The sequence below is a fragment of the Haliotis cracherodii genome, unplaced genomic scaffold, assembly GCF_022045235.1.
Source record: "Haliotis cracherodii isolate W230 unplaced genomic scaffold, xgHalCrac1.p SCAF_14, whole genome shotgun sequence".
NCBI lineage: Eukaryota > Metazoa > Mollusca > Gastropoda > Lepetellida > Haliotidae > Haliotis > Haliotis cracherodii.
In genome coordinates, this window is record NW_027266269.1 from 38,313,015 (window position 1) to 38,321,241 (window position 8,227).

Below are 8,227 nucleotides of genomic sequence, written 5' to 3' on the forward strand. Positions count from 1 at the left end.
AAGAGGGGAGACGGGACAAGAGTCCAAAGGCAGCGGGCCGGGTGGTCACCTGGTCTGCTAGCTCGGAGGTGGAGGCCACCTCGGATGAGGAACAGGGCCTAGAGGCCATTGATGTCCATTTTCACTTGGACCGGACTGGGAGGGACCTGCTGGGGCAGCGGCGGGGCCTCTCGGTCGATGATCTCCTGGACCACCCTAGAGCCAAAAAGGGTGTCCAGAAGCCGGTCCAGCTGGTGGGGGGGGGGTCACAGTCTTCTGTGACCCGGCCACGTACCCCAGCCGGGTCGACAATGACCCCAAGTGGAAGGTCGCCGTGGGAGTCCATCCCAAAAACGCGGGGGACTTTGACCACCAACAATTAGGACAACTGGTGGACCTGTTAACGTCCTCCCCAAATGTCAGAGCCCTGGGAGAGGTAGGGCTAGACAGGACGACCCCATCGCACACGTGGGCCCGCCAGGAAGAGGTGCTGAGGAAGGTCATCACCATCCCCACGGACGACCAAATCCTAATGCTGCACCTAAGGGGGAGTAAGGGTGACCCCTACGGGTCAGATGTGCAAGGGTTGGCCCTCAGGCTAGTTAAGGAGAAGTTACCACCCACCCGGGTGTTTCATCTCCATAGCTTCACGGGGAGAGCCAGTGATGTGAGTGCCTGGCTGGCGGAGTTCCCCAGCACTTACTTTAGTGTCAACTCCTTGGTGCAGGGGTTTGACCGGTGGCAGAAGGAGGGTCTCCGGTCGATTCCTCGGAATCGATTGCTCCTGGAGACAGACCCCCCTCATCTCAGCCCTGGGGGAGGGGGTATCAATACCCCCCACAGGATTGGGGATGTGGCCATGCTCGTGGCCCAGGCCCGAGGGGTCCCAGTAGAAGAGGTCCTGCGCTGCTCCACCAGCAACGCCAGGGCCATCTACAGGATCCCCTAGAGTTGAGGGATGAGGTCAGCCCGACATTTTTGTTGGGCAGTGAGCAGCCATCTTAGCCCGATATTTTTGTTGGGCATCTGGTGCAAGATCCAGGGGCCCGGTATTTGTACCGGGCCACAAGAAAAAATGAACGTACAGGCATGGAGTTCTGTCCAGGACAGAGGGCAAGGGATCTTGGTTGGAGGACCCCCATTGAGAATAGAAACATGAAAGATGTCCAGGGATCCTAGTTGGAGGACTCCCATTGAGAATGGCAACTTGGAAGATGTCCAAGGATCTTGGTTGGAGGACCTCCATTGAGAATAGAAACTTGGGAAGCGTCCAAGGTTTCCGAGAAGTAATCCAGGTCGGAAAATTAAGGCTGAAAATGGAGATCCAAGGAGTGGTTACTAGTCCCGAAGAGCTTTGGGACTACGAGGTGGATATCTCTATAGAAGATGAAACGTCATAACCTCTGAAAATCCCGGTGGTCTACCAGGGCAGAATATAGGGTCCTACCCCGCCGCAGGTCCTAGAAGACATCAGGTTCCTGTAAATAGGGGGGAGTGTGGTGGTCGGCCATGTCCGCCACTACTGCCGAAGATAACCGAGAGCCGCAGCCCGTGCCCGGGAAGCAGCAGGACCCGGAAATCCTCAGCTAGCCGGGAGCCCATGAGGGAAACAGTCGAGTTTCAAGCATTCAAAGTAAGTAGACGTCTTTCAGACCATTCTCTTATCTTTGATAATATAACTGACTCACCATAGTGTCAACTGGTGCCACTAGTGCTATGATCGTCGGCATAGCACCGACATGAGTTCTCACTATAACTGTATTAACATAAGACGACGCCAGTCGTATTATCAACCGATTATGGATTCTAGTCAACCATTGACAATGAAACGCCCAAGGGGTAAGAACTCGACTAACAGTGTGTTAGAGGGTGTTCAGTCGAAGAAAAACGTGTTTTCGTCGTTTAGCAACAATTTGATGAAGAAGAAAGCATGGGAGGACATTTCACAGAGGTGAGTGATTTAATGAAAGTGTGTGTGTGTGTGTGTGTGTGTGTGTGTGTGTGTGTGTGTGTGTGTGTGTGTGTGTGTGTGTGTGTGTGTGTGTGTGTGTGTGTGTGTGTGTGTGTGTGTGTGTGTGGAAGGGTGTGTGTGGAAGGGTGTGTGTGTGTGTGTGGGGGGGGGGGGGGAGGGGGTCTGGTATAAACTGGAGTACAAATATGTAAATAATGATCACTTAAAACATCGATGTTTTATGTTGAATATGGCAGGGCGAGGAAAGCGTTCTGATGGTAAATATCTGTAGGCTATCTCACCAACCTGTCAACTGGGTGTTACTTCATCAACTAGGGCTGGGACGGGTAACTCGGGTACTCGGGTCGGGTAGGTACTTAGTAGGACCCGGGTACCCACAGGACTACCCGGACCCGTGGTTAGTCACGTGATATTTTGTTTCATGACATGTATAAATACATGATTACTCGACAATTTTAAGTCTCCAATGTTCGCATTTCTTCATGACTATGAACACGTTCCTTCTGACTTATATATGTTTGAACAAAGCTAAAACGTCAGTCAACTTTAGTGTATGCATGACCACATCGTTTAATACGTGTATCTAAAAACATTTTGCCAGGGCTACTGTCAAACTATTCCCAATCAGACATTTTGTACCTTTTTCTTGACACCAACAGCGGGTACCCGGGTAGGGTCGGGTAATAGGGGTGTGGGTACCCGGGTAGTGAAACTGGACTCGTCCCAGCCCTATCATCAACCCGTCTTTGGTAATAACTTGATGCAAAGGATATACATAAGCTGGAACTAGCGCTGCAGTGTCACAGGCAGCCATTTTGACACTTAGAAAGGGACACCACTCTATCCATTTTTTGGACGAGACATTCTCTCGATACATTATGTTGCTGGGATTTGGGAGTTCTAACCCTTCACAGATCTTGTTTCAGCATCAGTGCAAACAGTGCATGGTGTCAAAAGACTGACCAAAGATGTTAAAAAGAAGTGGATGGACTACAAGTATGTGTATACACACAGAACAATTTTGAACATAATATTATTTTATGTAAACAAATACTCATTGCATGGTATAAAAGATGTGCTTGTCCTGACATACATGTTCAGTGAAACATTCATATTTAGCTGTTATAAATATAGATTAAAATTGTTTATACTGGTACTTTTTTTTTAGATAATCTGAGGTGTGTTTGCTTATTTCTACATTTGGTTCCATCAGGAGTCAAACAAGGAAAAAAGAAGCTGAACGAAAGAGGGAGGCAACGAGAACTGGCGGGGAGCCTCCACCATCCAACCTCACTGAAATGGAACAGCGAGTGAGCCTACAGTTTCTTTTTCAATCTTGAATTTCATAAATGCTATATCATTGGGTGTTTTTTTTATATGTGGGCATATTGAGTACTCAACAAGTACAAATGAATATAGTTGCTGTTGAATTGTAATTTTACAATTTATATGAAAAGCTCTTAAAGGAGCAGTTAGATTGTAATTATAACAAACAGGTCATCTTTTGACCAATAAGTTATTAGGTAAAGTACTTCATTCCTTATTACAGAGAACATTAACATTGTAACATGCATTGAAAGAAATACTGATTTGAGGTTGTATCATTCATACCTCCCTGCTCGATTCAAGGCTGTGAGGGTGGCCTTGAAAGTGAAGAATATGAAAGTAAGTTGCGTAATTGGTTGTGTGAATGGCTGTATGTGCAGTTGTTTACTTAACTGGTCTCATAGTTTATGTTAATGACCATATGTCAGACATATTATAGATTATCTCATACAGTAAAGGTAATTGTGATCATGTAAGATAAAAGATGAAGTATAAACTCAAAGTTGATTTTGAAATTTGATTAATAGTTCCATTAATAACCATACTTTTTGTAGGTTCTGCCTTTTTTCATTGCAGAGAAATTGGTAAATTGGAACTACATGTATCTTATTACTTACAGACACTACCCCAGCAACTCCAGTTTTTCCAGAGACTCTTCAAGCCCTGCAGTATTTGCCTTGTGATGGGGCCTTTGTGCCACCTACATACATGTACTCAGAGAGTGTGATGTCAGCATATGATGTTCCTTAAGGTATTACCATGTACAAAATGGAAATACTGCACAATAAATTTAATACAACTTTTAAGGGTTCTGGATGGGGAGAGATTTGCAACTGTGATAGTTTATTGCAGGTATACCTACCACAAGATAAGATGAAATCATGTATGCAACATCACAGGTCTTAGAAATACAGTTCATGGATTTTGATTGTATCTCCAATCTCTGTATATGTTTATGTATTATGTATTATGTATTATGTATTATAGGGAGAGAGGTGTTTACTTAATATTCCTGTGGATATGTTTTAAATACAACATTCACATGTCTCAGTTAAATGATTTCTTTCTTTAATACAGTTGATGCAGTTTCACATGTTAAGGCCACAAAGACTCTCAGTGGTATGTACAGCAATACATCAAATTTGAAATGATAGAAAGAGAAAAAAATTAAATTACTCAAGAAACCCTGATTTTTGTTTTGATAAAGTTTGTATACAGATGGACGAGACATAACTGTTGCTGTGAGACTTGTGTTATGTAAAATGAAAATTTCTTTCAGACAAAGATAACATTCTGAACATAGAGAGGGAGAAACTGAATGTGCTGAAAGAGCTTCTTGAGGTGGAAAAAAAGAGATTACATGTGGAAGAAATTGGCCTACATCATTTCTCTGGAAGCTGGCCACTCTGGCCAACTGAATGTATCACCAGTTATTCAGTTCCTTTAAGCTTTGATTAATTTTCCCAAATATAAAAATTCATACTGATAATGTAGCTTCTGTTGTCATTTATCATCGGTTACAAAAAGTCGTTTATCTTAATCATACAATCATTTAGAGAAACAGTTATTGACGACAGCTTGTCGGACTTTGAGGCCGTCATTGAGAGGTCCCAGGTAAGCTATCCCATCTTCTTGGATCAGGTCTTCTTGTGTAGGAGGAGCTGGCAATCTTAGGCTGATGCAGAAGTTATGCAGCTGACAGGTTGCATACACAACTTGATGGCATTTTGGTGGGGTGAACGGCAGTCAGCCACCTGATTTATGTAGGCACCTAATAATGTATATAAACACAAACATTACCCTTTGTTCAGAATGCAGATAAGATAGACTAGTCGCATTATTATGTGTAAAACTTGAAATATTCTATAAAGACCATATCTCTGATTTACTTTAAAGTATGAGTATTATCTTAAAGCATAACATCTTAATCTGTCATTAGCACAGATGTATGCCATACTAATGTCTCAAATTTTGAAAAATGATATATATGCTTGAGTAGAATAAGGGATGAACATATACATGCCTGAACCTGGATTTAAGGAGTCCAAAAGCCCTCTCCACAGTGTTGCGTGTTCTGCAGTGTGCAGTGTTGTAACATTCCTCAGACGGTGTTGTAGGGTTAACTATTGGCGTAAGCAGCCATGGGCGACATGCATATCTGATGGAAAAATTGTAATTCTGTTAAACATACTGACCATACCATTAAATATTGAAAGACAACTTAAAATACCAGCTTATATATTTCACTTCAAATGTTATTTCATTTCGTGACGATTTTATTGGTGTCAGTTTACATTGTGAAATTTGGGTTTAAGCACAAGGGGAAATCACTTTCACTCAAAGCTAGATTTTATGGGCGCTGCTTTCAATTTATGATCAATATATTTTAAAGTGACTAATATGAAATAAACATTGGAATCTGAAAATCACATTATGATTACAGTATGGTCTTCTGTGTGTCAAGTTACAAAATATCAACTTCTTGTTTATGTGTTTTCATATCTCTGTAGTGGTTACAATACAACTTATGTTTACACAAATGATTTGCTGTTACCCTGAATCGCCTAGCAGCCATCCGTCATTCCCAGCAGTCTCCATATACTGCCCAATCTTGCTGTTTTGTAGCATGAACGAATCATGAGTTGAACCAGGCCACTTGGAAACCACACTTGTAAACCTTTTGATTAAATATACATATTTATAATTCTTCCATCAGCCATGCATTCATAAATCGATATTAAAGTTATTTTCTCAAGTCCCCGTGTGTGTGTGTGTGTGTGATAGTCCAACTGGCTGTTTAAAGTTGTCTTTATTCTTTATTTATTCAGCAGTGAGCATTGCTTTAAGTATTAAAACAATCGTCCTTTATCACAATGGTAATTCCGCACGGTAATAGAAACCTGTATTGGACCTCATGACAAAACCCTTGTTGGGCCTTACGTAATGATTGGTCAACAAAATGAGTAGGTGGCACTACTAGTCATTGTCAAGGTCATTAAAGAGAGTAAACAAGGTGTGTATCCTTCGATGTTTCCCTGAATAATGTTGTTATTACGTCTGTATACGAATGATTGATTCATACTGACCCTATCAATTGTTAAATAAGGATGTTGCTGGGTGTTGTTGTTAACGTCTGTGAAGTGTGATGTACCTTAGTTCTGCGTCACAGACAGCTTGAACGTTTACGGCATGGAAGCCCTTCCTGCAAACGTAAACCGCTTCTTCATCCCCGGTGGGTCGCATGATAGGTATGAGGGTGCCATCTATACAACCAAGCACTTTTGGAAATCTGCTAATGTTATAAAATGCTTCCTTCGTGACACGTTGGTCGGATGTTGCCTTTGGGAACGAAATCAGTTTTAGTTGTTTGACAATTGCTTCATTTGTACGGGTAAACACCCGTGACACAGTGGACCGGGATACGCCATGCAAGTCTGCTAGTTCAGTGAAGAACGACCCCTTACTATAAAACCTAAGGGCAATCAAAACCTGTGTTTCCGGGGACAATGCATGGGAACGCTCTGTTTGTGAAGCAAGATATGGTTTCAGTAAGTCTATAAGTTTAAATATGGCATGACGTGGTAGCCGGTAGCGCCGGATTATGCTGTCATCATCGAGCGTGTCAAGTACTCGACTTCGGTCTCGAAACACCCTTGGTCGTGATCGTGTTGCCTTTTCTTCTAATATGCCAAGCAAAAAATATGCCGCCATCTTGATACTTAAGTTACGACAGAAATGCTTGATTTACGATAGGTACTGACCACTCATAATTTTTCTCTTAACTTTACGAGATATTTTCACTAAGATAGCTTTGTGGATCGCTTAAGATTTTTGTCATAAAGTTACGACAGGTTTTACGATGTTCGTAGCGCTACGAAGGCTTTGTGGATCGGGGCCCTGGAACCTATAAATCGATCATTTATGTGAATACTCAATGAAGTTAATGTTCCACATAGAGCAAAGGTGTCTTTCTATCGATATCATTGGCTTGCTTCCAAACTTCCTGTTGTTTGTGACGTCTTGGTGATGAAAACTGTTTTATGTGTTTGCTGTTAAACGATTCACCAACAACTTTCAAATTATAAAGAAGGCACAGAAAGGTTTGCCACCGGTGGGGCACGCTCACCTTTTCGCGAACACCTGGTATCATCACAATTTGAAAGTGATTCATAAACACATACTCATGATATAGAAGGTAAGCGCCCAATCGATTCTGTTTTTGGCAGAGATTTCCTCTGAGTATGGAATGGGTTTTGTCGGTTTTATATAGCAAATTTCAGTATTTCACATGCATAGTTTTAATGCTATTGAATCGTTATACCTTGATTTGAAACCCAAGCATTTGATGTATTTTCCCTACTTTTGATAACAAATGTATTGCAAACCTGTTGATGGGTTCTGCCAACTGGTAAGATGAACACGTTTATTTAAGCAACAAATCATTAAAAACCCTATCTTTCAAATATCCAAAGACGTGTGGGGCGGTGGGGTAGCCTAGTGGTTAAAGCGTTCGCTTATCACACCGAAGCTCCGGGTTCGATTCCCCACATTGGTACAACGTGTGCAGCCCATTTCTGGTGTCCTCCATCGTCATATTCCTAAAATATTGCTAAAAGCAGCGTAAATCCATACTCACTCACACGTCTCCTTATATAGATTCCGAAAAAGGTAAAGGAATATCATCATGCATTTATTATTATTATTGCTGGGTCTGTTTAATCGTGAAATCATAATTATGTATTTGATTTAAATCTGGATGTTTACTATACGAGATATCTGCAATCACTGACACTGACTTTATTATATATATGCCATACCATTTGAACTGTATAAGGTGCCGCAGTTGTATGTGTATACATGTATGTACCAGAAATATAGGATCGTGGTTCGAATCCTGGTTTGCTCCTCGTGTTTCTCCAGGGTTACACCTAAGTGTTAATGCTGGCCTTC

At 42.0% G+C, this 8,227-nt stretch overlaps 1 pseudogene; it reads left to right on the forward strand.

Annotated features, from left to right (window-relative positions):
• Window positions 1–1,778: 1,778 nt before the first annotated feature.
• LOC139460817 (myb/SANT-like DNA-binding domain-containing protein 4) lies at window positions 1,779–4,724 on the forward strand (annotated as a pseudogene).
• Window positions 4,725–8,227: the final 3,503 nt, after the last annotated feature.